The 15872-nt window shown below is 40.0% G+C and overlaps 1 protein-coding gene and 1 long non-coding RNA gene across 3 annotated transcripts in view; one reads left to right on the top strand and one right to left on the bottom strand.

Annotated features, from left to right (window-relative positions):
• The window catches only part of LOC120374084, a 58208-nt gene extending 56415 nt beyond the window's left edge, over positions 1-1793 (bottom strand). The window contains exon 1 of the long non-coding RNA XR_005585887.1: positions 1594-1793. This is a non-coding gene — a long non-coding RNA (uncharacterized LOC120374084). The remainder of the gene's footprint in view (positions 1-1593) is intronic.
• SHISA9 (shisa family member 9) overlaps positions 1-15872 on the top strand; it is a 245333-nt gene that overhangs the window by 123421 nt on the left and 106040 nt on the right. The gene's annotated exons all lie outside the window — the stretch shown is intronic.

Below are 15872 nucleotides of genomic sequence, written 5' to 3'. Positions count from 1 at the left end.
ACATTAAAGCAGTCACTTATGACAGGATGCTATTTGCTGAAGGTATCCTGATTGCAGGTTTCACTGTATATTATATACACTGTTCATACACTATAGTTGCTTGTGCATTTTTGGTCCAAAATTCAAATACAAATGTGAAAAAATGTCACTTTGACCAAGGTCAGCCTTTCTTCACCATATCTAGAAGGGTCATATACAGACTTACTTAATTTCCATGGGAACATTGTTGCTTCACAGAAATACAGCTGCAAACACATTTTTGGTCTACTAAAAATATACCTTAAATACAGAAAGGTTGATTTTATTTTATTGTAAATACACTTCCAAATACTACAAATTCAGTAGTTACTACCTGTCACTGTATTACACACGAAGTGTCAAAGCTATGGACTGTAGTAAGGATGAAGTGTATCCCAATGCCAGGACTTTCTGCCCTATGTCACTTAAAATCTCCTTTTATACCACACTATTTTCTTTTAATCTATGAAAGCTTTATTTGAACAAATGATGAAAGATCACAGTGTGAGCCCCCCCCAAAATGGTGACCCATTTATTCTTCAAATAAAAGGTTTATCTTTTTAAAATTAACTAGATTTTTGTTCAAGCCTAGCTTTCAAAACCGCTCAATATGTTTAATACATTCTAAATATCAAATATCAAATATTTCTGTTTCACAGACCAAACTTCTGCTGAAACAAGTTACACTAAACAAGTTAATCTTCCAAAGAAGAGAAAAAGCACAATACCCCCAGCACCTAAAACAAAAACAAAACACCTCTCTGTGGTATTCACCACTTTCTTTCTAGATTAGATCCCACTCTGAATAAGAAAATTGACAATAAGTCACACTATCTGTCACATGAAAAGCAAATTAAGATGGCCTAATCTTAAATGCATACACATGGGTAATTCAGTAGGCTCCTGATTCTACTGAGAAAGTTGCATGAGTGTTAACTGCTGAACTAATACAACAAATTCAATGCTTCACGCCTGCGGGATTCTCAAGGGCATAGCATGGTTTGTCAGGAGTGGAGTATAGATCATGAGCATATTCACTGAAACTTTATCATATTCCTTATTCTTTAGCTAGACCATTGTTGATGTTCCCTGGGGGTGTTAAGTACAACTCCACTCCACAATTAGCAAATAATATACATGAAAGTTAATTTTCCTAATGAATTAGTGCTCAGATGCCTAAAAAGAAAACATGCATTGCTCTAGTTCAAATTCCTTACACATGTAGACAGTTTTTTCAGTACATAATTAAGGCTGGCAGTCCTAGTTATTTATTGTTACTAAATGCATTCATCTTTATTTTTTAAGGAAGGGTGGACTGAAATTTAATAATGGTAGCGGTGCACGGTGTGAGCTGAGAGATTTATTTTCCTTTGTTATGAATGATTTATGAGACTCTTCTTAAGTGAACAGAAAATGACTGCAACTGAGGCTGAAGGTGAATTATAGCACTGTTTGACTACATAATATCTTAAGTATCTGTAAAAATATAAATGACAGGTTCTGATGGACAGATAGTCAGGGAAAGATAATCCACATAGAGACAAGCAGATCAGCTGGAAATAAACAAACACTAACCTAAATCTCAGCCTAGACCTCAAACCAAAACCAAACCTTTTCACATCTTCAAATTAGTTGAAATAAGAATACTCCCTCTTTTCTCTTGCAGCAGTCCTCTGGTATGCCATAGGAAACCACACTCTCCCACCTCCAGATTCCTGACCAGGATTTTGGAATAAAAATCTCAAAAGAATCTTAGATTTCCCCATGGACTCTGATCATGCTGCTGAGGCAGAATTTTGGCAGTTCTGGCAGTTTGGCAGTTCTCCTGAAAGTTGGCAGGAGAATGTTGGTTTGTGAAGTTTGCTCCTGGGCCCACATGCTAGCCACCCACATAAATCAATGGTGGGGAGAGAAGCACAAAAGTGTATAAAGGTTAAAGCCACAGACAGCTGTGCTATAGCATACCCTAAAGGAAGCCACTGAGAAGGAAACTCCGATGGAGCAGTGGTGTGGCCATGTAGTACAACGTAAAGGGTGATACACAATAAGCAATAAGAAGCAGCAGCAAAAGTAAGAGAAACATGCAAGGGATCTAACTGCAGGTTGTGAGAGAAAAAAGGACATTATTACCAACAAGAAGAAAGTCAAGGAAAGTGTGGGCCCCTTGCTGAATGAGGGAGGGAACCTAGTGACAGAGGATGTGGAGAAAGCTAGTGTACTCAATGCTTTTTTTGCCTCTGTCTTCACAGACAAGGTCAGCTCCCAGACAGCTGCACTCTGCAGCACGGTATGGGGAGGAGGTGACCAGCTCTCTGTGGGGAAAGAAGTAGTTTGGGGCTATTTAGAAAAGCTGGATGAGCACAAGTCCATGGGGCCGGATGCGCTGCATCCGAGGGTGCTAAAGGAGTTGGCTGATGAGATTGCAGAGCCATTGGCCATTATCTTTGAAAAATCATGGCGATCGGGGGAGGTCCCGGATGACTGGAAAAAGGCTAATGTAGTGCCCATCTTTAAAAAAGGGAAGAAGGAAGATCCAGGGAACTACAGGCCAGTCAGTCTCACCTCAGTCCCTGGAAAAATCATGGAACAGGTCCTCAAGGAATCAATTCTGAACCACTTAAAGGAGGGGAAAGTGATCAGGAACAGTCAGCATGGATTCACCAAGGGCAAGTCATGCCTGACTAACCTAATTGCCTTCTATGATGAGATAACTGGCTCTGTGGATGAGGGGAAAGCAGTGGATGTGCTATTTCTGGACTTTAGCAAAGCTTTTGATACAGTCTCCCACAGTATTCTTGCCAGCAAGTTAAAGAAGTATGGGCTGGATGAATGGACGGTAAGGTGGATAGAAAACTGGCTAGATGGTCGGGCTCAACGGGTAGTGATCAATGGTTCCATGTCTAGTTGGCAGCCGGTATCAAGTGGGGTTCCCCAAGGGTCGGTGCTGGGGCCAGTTTTATTCAATATCTTCATTAACGATCTGGAGGATGGTGTGGACTGCACCCTTAGCAAGTTTGCAGATGACACTAAACTGGGAGGAGTGGTTGATACGCTGGAGGGTAGGGATAGGATACAGAGGGACCTAGACAAATTAGAGGATTGGGCCAAAAGAAATACGATGAGGTTCAACAAGGACAAGTGCAGAGTCCTGCACTTAGGATGGAAGAATCCCATGCACTGCTACAGACTAGGGACCGAATGGCTGGGCAGCAGTTCTGCAGAAAAGGACCTAGGGGTTACGGTGGACGAAAAGCTGAATATGAGTCAACAGTGTGCCCTTGTTGCCAAGAAAGCTAATGGCATTTTGGGTTGTATAAGTAGGGGCATTTCCAGCGGATCGAGGGAAGTGATCATTCCCCTCTATTCAGCACTGGTGAGGCCTCATCTGGAGTACTGTGTCCAGTTTTGGACCCCACACTACAAGAAGGATGTGGATAAATTGGAGAGAGTCCAGCGGAGGGCAACAAAAATGATTAGGGGGCTGGAACACATGACTTATGAGGAGAGGCTGAGGGAACTGGGATTGTTTAGCCTGCAGAAGAGAAGAATGAGGGGGGATTTGATAGCTGCTTTCAACTACCTGAAAGGGGGTTCCAAAGAGGATGGATCTAGACTGTTCTCAGTGGTAGAAGATGACAGAACAAGGAGTAATGGTCTCAAGTTGCAGAGGGGGAGGTTTAGGTTGGATATTAGGAAAAACTTTTTCACTAGTAGGGTGGTGAAGAACTGGAATGGGTTACCTAGGGAGGTGGTGGAATCTCCTTCCTTAGAGGTTTTTAAGGTCAGGCTTGACAAAGCCCTGGCTGGGATGATTTAGTTGGGTTTGGTCCTGCTTTGAGCAGGGGGGTTGGACTAGATGACTCCTGAGGTCCCTTCCAACCCTGAGATTCTATGATTCTAGGGAGCTAAACTGACAGAGAACTTTCAAACAGCCAGAGCCAATCACAGCAAGATGACCCTGACTAGTATGCAGCAGGAGTGGAGTATGGCTGTGTAAGGCAGACATCACCAGAACAAGAGATATGTCAAGTGAGTTAAGCAGTGAGGGTTATTATCTCTATTTTCTAGCATCGACTGATAGAACCTTGTGTTGCTTGCTGACAGATTGGAACAGAAGTAACTTGTGATTCTCTTATCATTAGTATCTCCAGGCTTTTGTGTGGGAGAGCATATAGCATGAATGCCTGCCGTTTTTACCCTTCCCACCTTCAACCTACAACAGCAGAGCACATTTTTCTAACCAGCGCATGACAGTCACAGATGCTGTGCACTGTTGGATGTCTAATGGATGGCACATGTACTCAGGGGATGACACCACATAGGTTTTGCCTCTTTGAGTGGAGTTTTTATATCCTTGTTTTATTGTAATTTTGTACCCTAACTATATATTATGTAAAGGAGGGCACAGCATATGGATCTTTGCCTCTGGTGTTTCCTTGAAGAGGGATTTTTAATTGCTAAACAACTCAAAGAAGCCAGGTAGATGAGGGGAGCTCATGTTAATGCCATTATAGTTCAATGACTTGGAAAGGACAGCAGAGGGAGTTTGATCATCCTTAAAATGTATTCATCCTGTCTCTATTCTTCTCCCTGATGTGTTCTTTAGATTAGCTTGCTCTAAAGGGAAGGAATAGGTTTTAGAAAAGAATAAAAATTATGACAAGTATGTGCTAGAATAAATGGCATTGAAGAAAAAAAAAGTAAAACACTACACAAAAGAGCTTCTGAAATGTATGTGAAGCCTGCAAATCAAGAGCACAGATTGTGTTTTGAATAATGCATTTTGTATAGAAAGGGCTTTGAATAACTCAGTAGAAAGAAATAGTGTGTGTATGACAATTAAAAGGAATTTTGTGAATTAAGTATGATCTACTAGAAAATGACATGTATTATTTACTGCTGAGATTCAATATTGTTAATATTCATGGAACCATACATTTGAACAGAGAGGGAAGGTGATTATTGTATTGGGGAAGATTAAATTAAATTTCCTTTGGGTACAGATGTTGATCAGCCCTAGGAATCAAACTTCTGAGAAAAAATAAAATTATAATCAATTGGGAGAAATTTAGAGCAACATTTTCAAACCTAGGGGGCTAAAGTTTGGCTCCTAAATCTATATTTAAGTACCTGAGTGTAAGAGGTCTAATGTTCAGAAGTGTTGAGCACCCACAAATCTCACTCAAATTAAATGGGAGCTGCACCTTTGAAAATTAGACAATTTGTATTTAGGAGACCTGTTGAAAACTGGAAAGGAGCCTTCAGTAGTTGGATTTTGAGTACGCTTCAACAGTTCAATCAGATGCCAGCTGACCTTTGGTACTGGTTTGGAAAGACACACTTTCCTTCTTCCCTACAATATAAACTCTTCTGTGGCATGGAGGTTAAAGATGTTTCAGGAAAACCACTTTTAGGGCTAATTCTCTTTCAAGCACATAAACAGATGAGGTTTCAGATGGATTTATAAAGTTAAATGAAAACCAAAATGCATATCTTCCCAGTTTTTTCCAACAGACTAGCTGAAATACAACTTGGAACAAGGCATGATAAAAACACTTAATAGTTAAAAAGAGAGCAGGCAGTGGATGGCCAGAGGCAATGCATAAAGGCTTTAAGGAGAGTGGGCAATATTGGTCCTTCTGAAAGAAGCTCAGCAGAGCAAATTGGTCTATTTTGAGAGATGAATGAATAGTGATTCCACAAACGTTAGTGAGAGATGTTATCAAGAATACACAAGGGACATCTGAGGTTCTCCATAATATGAAGTCAAGAACAGAGAGGTGTTTGGGTGAGTATGATGTGCCAGAGTGATAAAAAAATATACATCTGCACAAGTTAAGGTGACCACTAATTTTTACAAGATGCCAGGCAGTGGCAGCATGTTTCACTAGGGCAGTTTCTACAGGTAGGAAAAGAGAACCTGGTAGTGGGAGACTACCTTAAAGTCCTCTGAAGTGGCTGCTGTAGAATTATTCTCGAACCACTGTTATAATTCATCTGAGTTTAACTAACTGGAAAACACAGACCCAGATCCGATCATCTCTATATAAGGGGGACACTGTGGCAATGTAATGCTGGTATAGTCATTTTTATACTACCCTCCTCTTTCTGTGGTTGGCATAGGAGCATGGCTGGCAGAAAGGAAGCATGGCCAAAGCATCCCTGTGCCCCAGTGAACCATGGCTACTGTATGTGGCCTAATGGGCTGTGGGTAGTTGATCCACATTAGAGCAACCATCAGGTTGGCAAAACTTGACTGGACTTTAGTGGGTCCAGGATTAAATCCACTAGGTCTATTTGTACTATTAACAAGCCCTCCACTGGAATGGAGAAAATCATCAGCTCAGTGACAGAAGGGGAAAAGGTTTCTCTTCCTTCTTCTTTCCAGATTATTTTTTAATAGTAGCAACTTGCCTGATACAATTCTTCGTCCTAAAATTTGATATGAAAATCTCCAGTATGAGTTGTATAATTGTACTGTTTGTATGGGTTTATCCATATGAAATTTGCTGCCATGTCACTTTATGAAGGTGCTGCAGGTTTTCAATACTGGAAGACTCCTGGTTCTGGGGGATTCATAAAAAGGGCTCTAGGGGTGATCCCGGCAATTACAGACCGGTAAGTCTAACGTCGGTACCGGGCAAATTAGTTGAAACATTAGTAAAGAATAAAATTGTCAGACACATAGAAAAACATAAACTCTTGAGCAATAGTCAACATGGTTTCTGTAAAGGGAAATCGTGTCTTACTAATCTATTAGAGTTCTTTGAAGGGGTCAACAAACATGTGGACAAGGGGGATCCGGTGGACATAGTGTACTTAGATTTCCAGAAAGCCTTTGACAAGGTCCCTCACCAAAGGCTCTTACGTAAATTATGCTGTCATGGGATAAAAGGAAAGGTCCTTTCATGGATTGAGAACTGGTTAAAGGACAGGGAACAAAGGGTAGGAATAAATGGTAAATTCTCAGAATGGAGAGGGGTGACTAGTGGTGTTCCCCAAGGGTCAGTCCCAGGACCAATCCTATTCAATTTATTCATAAATGATCTGGAGAAAGGGGTAAACAGTAAGGTGGCAAAGTTTGCAGATGATACTAAACTGCTAAAGATAGTTAAGACCAAAGCAGATTGTGAAGAACTTCAAAAAGATCTCACAAAACTAAGTGATTGGGCAACAAAATGGCAAATGAAATTTAATGTGGATAAATGTAAAGTAATGCACATTGGGAAAAATAACCCCAACTATACATACAACATGATGGGGGCTAATTTAGCTACAACGAGTCAGGAAAAAGATCTTGGAGTTATCGTGGATCGTTCTCTGAAGATGTCCACGCAGTGTGCAGAGGCAGTCAAAAAAGCAAACAGGATGTTAGGAATCATTAAAAAGGGGATAGAGAATAAGACTGAGAATATATTATTGCCCTTATATACATCCATGGTACGCCCACATCTCGAATACTGTGTACAGATGTGGTCTCCTCACCTCAAAAAAGATATTCTAGCACTAGAAAAGGTTCAGAAAAGAGCAACTAAAATGATTAGGGGTTTAGAGAGGGTCCCATATGAGGAAAGATTAAAGAGGCTAGGACTCTTCAGTTTGGAAAAGAGAAGACTAAGGGGGGACATGATAGAGGTATATAAAATCATGAGTGATGTTGAGAAAGTGGATAAGGAAAAGTTATTTACTTATTCCCATAATACAAGAACTAGGGGTCACCAAATGAAATTAATAGGCAGCAGGTTTAAAACAAATAAAAGGAAGTTCTTCTTCACGCAGCGCACAGTCAACTTGTGGAACTCCTTACCTGAGGAGGTTGTGAAGGCTAGGACTATAACAATGTTTAAAAGGGGACTAGATAAATTCATGGTGGCTAAGTCCATAAATGGCTATTAGCCAGGATGGGTAAGAATGGTGTCCCTAGCCTCTGTTCGTCAGAGGATGGAGATGGATGGCAGGAGAGAGATCACTTGATCATTGCCTGTTAGGTTCACTCCCTCAGGGGCACCTGGCATTGGCCACTGTCGGTAGACAGATACTGGGCTAGATGGACCTTTGGTCTGACCCGGTACGGCCTTTCTTATGTTCTTATGTTCTTAAGAACGTAGTCCATTGGAGGTAGTTACTGAAACACTCCTGAAGACATGGTATATATCCCTTTAGCTGGCTCACACCTTCGGAGATTTCAGAAGGTATCCTTTGAAGTTTAGGAAAGACCTTTGAAGTGCCTGAATATGCAAAAAGGAAATTAGAGTGTATAGCACAAGATACCAACCTTCATGACATGTTTTTGTAAACTGGAAAATACTATGGCAACATGTTAATTAGGACTTTGTACACTTCCACACCGAGCCTCAGAAGTAGTATGAATAAGGGCTACACAAGACTGATTGACTGACCCATTAGAGCAGAGGTCGGCAACCTCTGTCACGTGGCTTGCCAGGGTAAGCACCCTGGCAGGCCGGGCCAGTTTGTTTATGTGCCGCGTCAGCAGATTCAGTCGATTGCAGCTCCCACTGGCCACGGTTCGCCGTCCCAGGCCAATGGGGGTGGCGGGAAGCCACGGCCAGCACATCCCTCACCTGCACTGCTTCCTGCCGCTCCCATTGGCCTAGGACAGTGAACCGCCGCCAGTGGGAGCCGCGGTCCGCCAAACCTGCTGACGCAGCAGGTAAACAAACTGGCCCGGCCCGCCAGGGTGCTTACCCTGGCGAGCTGCGTGCCAGACGTTGCCGACCCCTGCATTAGAGAGACAAGGTGGGTAAGGTAATATCTTTTACTGGTCCAACTTCTTGTTGGTACATGCTTTTGAGCTTTAGGTCTGGGAAAACTTACCAGAACATTTCCCTACATACAATTCATAGCCAAAGTGTGTGTACCCAGATGCTTTTCAGAGGAGAGTCCAGCCTTCTATCTCCTAAGCATCTCAGTCAGATCTGAAGAAAAGCTCTATGTGTCTCAAAAGCTTGTCTCTCTCATCAACAGAAGTTGGTCCAATAAAAAAATATTACCTCTCCCACTTTGTCTCTCTAAGGGTACGTCTTCACTACCCGCCATATCGGCGGATAGCAATCGATTTCTCGGAGTTCCCGTCGACTCCAGAACTCCACCACTGCGAATGGCGGTGGCGGAGTTGACGGGGGAGCTGCGGACGTCGATCCCACGCCGTGAGGACAGGTAAGTAATTCGAACTAAGGTACTTCGACTTCAGCTACGCTATTCGCGTAGCTGAAGTTGCGTACCTTAGATCGAACCCCCCCCCTAGTGTAGACCAAGCCTAATATTCTGGGACCAACTTGGCTACAGCAACTTTTACTATGGAGGCTTTTCATAGCCCCTTCGCTCCCCACCCCCGCTTTATTTTGTGCATTTCTTTTCTCTGTATCCGAAACAAACAGGATTGTGTTTAAATGCGTCTATAATTTAGATTTAAATTGATAACACTAGTGAAGAAGTGCTGACAATGTCTGAGAGATGACAATCTCTACTTTTAGAAGGAGGGAGGGAAAGCAGACGGGGTTAACTACTCAAGACGTACCAAAGGTCATAAGAAGGCAGTTGGAAGGGGTTACAGTGCCTATGTACAAAGATGCTATAGAAGTGGTTATGGTAACCGTTAGCCCTGAGTCCTTCGGTGTACTGCTAGATAGTTACTTGCCTTTAAATTAAACACTCTATGGATAGTTCAAGGACAAACCCTAAAAAATAAACATATAGTAAATGACACGTGTTTTGCAAAGGACAGCAAGTGATTCAAGATAAGAATACCACACAAAGAACCTTGATTCTCTACCAGCACCTACACAGTCATGGTAACTTATACGATTTAAAGCAAGATTGTGAAAAACAGAATGTATGAAAATACAGTTTACTTTGACAGTAACTGTCTATATGACTCTCGGTAGCCAGTGAATATATTTATTTTGATGTGGGAAGTTCTTTCTCTTAACCTCAGTGTGATTCAAGCAATGAAGTTATATGTTTGTGCCATTTTGATCTGCTGTCAAGAAAGGATTGTGATATCGCAGCTTCAACATTCTAACTTCACTATCATATAAAGTAGAAAAGGGTTAGTAAGGACTACAACCCTTTTAAAACAAAACTACCTTTGATGATGATGATCAAAAGTGGTGCGTATATGAGAATTCATTAATTATTATTATATATTTGCATGTGGTAACGTCTAGATTATCATGGACCAGGACCTCATTATGTTAGATACTATATAGTATAATATAACAAAAAGGTACTACCCAGAAGAGCTTACAACCTAAGTACAAGACAAGAGGCACAAGGAAATAGCAAAGAGCTCTCCTGCTGGCAAAATAAAATCACCCCCTACGAGGCGTGGTAGCTTTGTCAGCAGGAGAGCATCTCTCACCGACAAAACGCTGTCCAGTGGGGTGTTTTTTCACACTGACAAAAGTTTTAGTGACAGAAGTGCAGTGTAGACATAGCCTTATTTAATACTTTACATGTCACCTGTTTTTCCTTCTTTTCCATATCGTTAATAAAAGGTTAAAAGGATTTTTAAATGGTGTGTTTGGCATGATGCAAAGCAAGCTGAGGTCTCTGTTTTCCAAGCTCCAGACCTTGTTTAACACTGTTTAATGTTGGATAGTGACTGGATAATGAAATCACCTTTAGCCCATTTATTTAATCTAAATTAATACAACAGAGGGCAATAATGACCCACAGTTGATGCTTTAGCACAGAAATGCAGGCAGTGACACAATTAAAATAAAAACTGATTTGAACCTTTGGCCAAAATACAAACCAAATGTTTCTCGAAGTTCGAAAATACACACTCAACTTTTTTTTTTCTCTATGCAGTGCTTTCACACATTTTGATCAGGGCTGGGATAGGGAGTGGAAGTGCTGAAACAGAACAAAAAACCCTATTCTTATGGCATTTGCAGCCCAGATAGAAGCAAGAAGCACCTGACAGCTCACACAAAAAACACAACACCAAGATGTTTCCAAAACAATTTTACAGATACAAAGATACTGATAGTTCAAATAATTAGCTATCGAGTGTGTATTTGAACCAAACCTTTGAAGATTCAGCAGTCAGTAATCAGAAGCCAAACATAAAATAAGACACTAGAGACCCTTGTCATCAAAGAGAAATCTTCATCCAAAAGCAGAACTCGGTCCATACTTGTTAAAAATGAAAAGAAAGAAACCATTAAAGCATTAATCCATTACATTATAGAACTACACATGCTTCGTAGACCAATTATCTATCACTAAAATATTTATCATGATCCATACACAGTAACTTAACCTAATAAAGATTAGAAGTTAATTAAAGAAGGTAATAAAAGGAAGCAGTCATATGGGTTATACCAGACAGCTTCTCATGTTTCAGATTTGCATTGAATAATACATATTTAATTGTGGATGACATATTGGTATGGATACTTGTTACAGAAAGTGCTGATAGCCAAGCAAAGGATCAAGGGTTTTGGATATGAATTCAGTTATGTATGATGTTTAAATTAAGAGTTACAAGGCTAGATCTTCAAGGATATCTCTTTTTGTCCGGTCCCCTTTAATACAGCTATACCTTGTTATTTTATGACTCTTTTAAGAAGTCTGCTGTGCCCTGGAACATCCACTTTCCAAAATTGACTGAAATTCCTGTAGCTGAAATTTGAAAATAGTTTGACAGGAACTAATATGGGGAAGGTGAAAATGTCTCATGTTGTGACAGGTAATAGGCTGGCTGCCTAAAAAGTAGCCATTTTCTGCTATATGTACTCCACAAAATCTGAATTTTTGTGGCAAGATTAGAGGTCTTTTGTTTATCCCCATTTTTGCTGTCATTATTGCAAATTTTCATTTTCTCTCACTGTTATGTTGACTGGATTCTGAATAATTCTAGTATCTCCGTTTCTATTGCTTGGTTTGTACAAAACATTACAAGTAAGGTCCTATCCTGCGCCTATTGAAGACAACAGGAGAGTTTTGACTTTGACGTCAATAAATACAGTATTAGTATAATATTTCTGGTCAACCCATGTGTATCTTTTGTATATGTAGACACAGTCCCTAATAGTTTGAAACATATTACATTTCCCTGCACAAAACCAAGTTAAACATCCCCGAGATCTCTTTCTTTTTTAAAACTTTCCAATTGCATAGATCTACTTTTTGACTTTCCAGGCTTGCTGAATCATTGGAATGTATGAGTCATGCTTAGTATTATTGTATTATATTGTGTCAGATATGAGAAAAGAAAAATAACACCATTTATCATAAACAAAAGTTTCAAAATGTATCATATACAAACAATGATTATTTATTCTCAATAATTCTGTTATACAGCAAAAAAAAAAATCATAAAAAAAAAGTTTGCACTCAAACTCTGGTAGAAGAGTTGACTTGCCATTCATCTTTCCAGTGTGCAAAACCTGAAAACTTGAGATCCCCTCTATTTACATTAAGATTCCATGGCATTTTGTGTGAAAGTAAGCTTCTGACCTGTCCTTAGCCAAAACTCTTCCCCCCTTACAGCTACTACATGCCCACTGGACTGCCCACAGATTTTTCCCCTCCAAGTAACTGAGCATTGCTGTATAGTATTCAGGGGCTGAGCAGCACTCTTCCTGCAATTGTTCCTCCTAGCTACTGGGGCGGAAGTGGGGGGGAGGGTGCTGTGGTGCCAGGCACAGAACTGAGAGCAGGAATACCGTCTCTGTTGAAGATTCCCGCTGCTGGTACCCAGACAGCATGGAGAAGGAGGAAACAGTCTGACTTGCCTGAATGCAGAGGTATGAAAAGAGAGGAGGATGACAAGACATGCTGGGATGGACAGAGGCAGGCTGGAGTGCGGGAGCAGGGGTGGTGGAATTCAAGCAGAACTGGAAGGACAGGAACGGAAGAGAGCAGGCTGCAGGAGAAATGGCAGATTGATCTGTAACAAGTAGAGCAGACTCCACTCCAGAACCTGGAACAGAACTCAGGGATCTTGAGTTCCAAAATTCCTCTGCTGTCAGCAAATAGATCTGAAACTCATTGGCAAAATGTGTGTTTCATTCCACTGTATAAGATAAACTACCACTGCTACCAGTTCTCCTGTTAATTTAAGTGGTACACGTCTGTGCTGTGGATCTAAAAGTTCCAACCCTGCTGATGACCCATGTGAGATCAGTCTGATTCACATGATGGAATTTATGTTTTTTCAGTTTGCTTTTTTAAACATGTAGGAGATTATAGTGTAAAACACCCCTTCATTAAAAGAGTATTAAGGTTGAAAAGCCAAGCACTCAAAAGTTAGGCATGCCAGAATCAAGGCTTCCTGTGTAACCTTAATTTGCCCCTAATGTTTCTGTACATGATTACATTACATGGTCACATAATTTTTCCCCCCCAAAGACCCCTGCCTTTATTCAGTGCACAGGATGGACAATGATCAGGGTATGTCGGTAGTAGATGGGCAGTAGGTACCAGTATGTTGGACAGGAGGCTGCTGTCTGTAGAACCCTATCTCATTTGATGCAGAAGCTGAAAGGTGTGTAGTGAATGACACGGGATTATAGGATGAGAAAGGATGGTCTCAGCCTGGAGAACTGAATTCTTTCATTGCTTCTGCCCTCGAGTTCATATGTGATACAGAATTTGTATGTGGTGACTTACAGCACATTTTTCACAGGCGGGCACTATGTGTTCTGTCATTTTCTAGGTGCCCATCTTGAGATACCTGAGACCTGATTTGCAAACATACGGAATGCTCACAACTGTAGCTGAATTCAGTGGCATCTGTGCTTAAATATATATAGTGCTATAGAAAAACAAAGTACTCAGAAAAATCAAGCTTTAGGTACCTCAAGTTGAAATTAGATTCTCAAATTGGACACCCAAAATTAGCACACACTTGAAAATTCTGGCCTTAGTCTCTCAATGGGATAATAATACCATTTTACTTCACAAAGGTGTTGTAGAGATTTTTACTTCACAAAGGTGTTGTAGAGATAAATACAGTAATATTTGTGAACGAGTCATATACTTTGGTGATGAGCTTCATAGAAAAGCCTATGAGGAAATTAATAATACTTGATTCAGTGCAGAGTTCAAGTCATGTGCAGTAAATAAGACCTGGGGTTGCATACTGAATAATTAAGATAAAAATAAATATTTTATAGCTACCCATTTGGTAAACACAATTCTTCCTGCACACTAAATAAGGCAGCGGTCTTGTGAAAAATTAAAAATTGTATCATAATGCATATGCCCAAGAGGACAGAATTAATGTTTCCTGTTGCAAAGGCAACCTTAATTCCAGCCTTTCCTAACTTTCGACTGTTTGATTTTGCAACCTTAACATTCCTTTACTATCATTTTGGGGTGTTTTTTGTATGTAATCACCATCTAAAGCAAAACTGTAAAGTTTTAAGGGTTAAAATAAATATTATAAACATATTTATAATATAAAACTAACATATACTGTATTTGTAGGGCATAGTTAACAGATCTTTATTGTAGGATTGCATAGGAGAGTACTAACAAGTTTGATATTTATTGTATATTTATCTTATTATTTCCTTTTCACCAGCAGACTTATAAGGCTGTTTCTGAGAAGGAAAAAAGTAGTAAGCCTTGCACAGCTAAAAAGCATTTCCAAGAAAGGCATTTAGTCATATCAGTATGTTGCGACCCAAAGTAACAGCTGTGACAGAAATACTAGCATGAGCAAGCTTCTCTGACTTTGACTAATGGTGGCACTGCTGACTGCTCAGTTTGTGCAGCTGAGAGAGGGAGATACACACATACAAGGGATTCTATCTATATTTGAAACTGAGCAAGAAGGTTTAGTAAAAGATACACTCAGAAATAGTTAAAAGTAAACCAGAGTACACTTCGGGAGCTAAATTCAGAGTCTAAATTGAGTCCTGGTCTCATATTTCGCAAGCTTGCAAAAGTGAACAGGCATCCATTTTGCATGTGGAAACAGGTACCGGTATTTGTGCCCAGCAGCCTGCTTTGCATGAGTGATTTACATTTAGTGGTGCAATCACAAGGAAAAGGTGGGCATGTAAAACTGAAGACTGGCTTGAGATCAACAGAAGAACTGGCCTTTTATATACAGTATTACATACAAGTGAAACCATGTCTGTAAATTCTGTATATATGACTAATGTAATTGAAATGGTTTTTTGAGGGAGGGAGGTGTGTGTGTGTGTGTGTGTGTGTGTATATACACACACATATATATACAAATAAAATATATTTGTGTGTATATACACAATGTGTTTATATAACACATACTCCACAAAAACATTTATAAGTATATATTTTATAAAATTTGATTATTGGGGACACAAATGTCAATAAGCAGAATGCCCTTTCAAATCATAGTGATGTATTGCACAACATGAAAAGTATGACATATTTTATATATCAAATAATATGTAAAACAAGCTTAACAAAACAGGTTAATAATCATGCACATGAAACATAACAGAACAGCTGAACTTTTTACAAATATTTATTCATGAGAAAAATGATGAAATGGTTAATTCATGAAAAAATGATAATGGAGAATAAGAGAGAGGATAAAACAACAACAAATCCATCTGTGATGGAGACCTGGAAATGGGGAATTATGAGATAAGCAGAAAGTAGAGTACCTGAACAGTTATAAATAAGGTTAAAGACTGTTCAAAATGTAAAGGCTGCAAACCAAATCCTACAAGATTTCTCAGTGATGAGCAGAGAAAAAGGCATGGACATTGACAAGTCTCTAGCAGACATTTTCACAAGTTTTTCTCTGCAGTTTAGGAGAGCTCTTTGAGTTGTGAATGGTTATCATAAAGTTATGATTTACTACTGTGTCATGTCAGCTGTTGTGT

This window comes from Mauremys reevesii, linkage group 10, assembly GCF_016161935.1.
Source record: "Mauremys reevesii isolate NIE-2019 linkage group 10, ASM1616193v1, whole genome shotgun sequence".
NCBI lineage: Eukaryota > Metazoa > Chordata > Testudines > Geoemydidae > Mauremys > Mauremys reevesii.
Note: the sequence above shows the minus strand (reverse complement) of the source record. Positions and strands in the feature narration are given on the sequence as shown.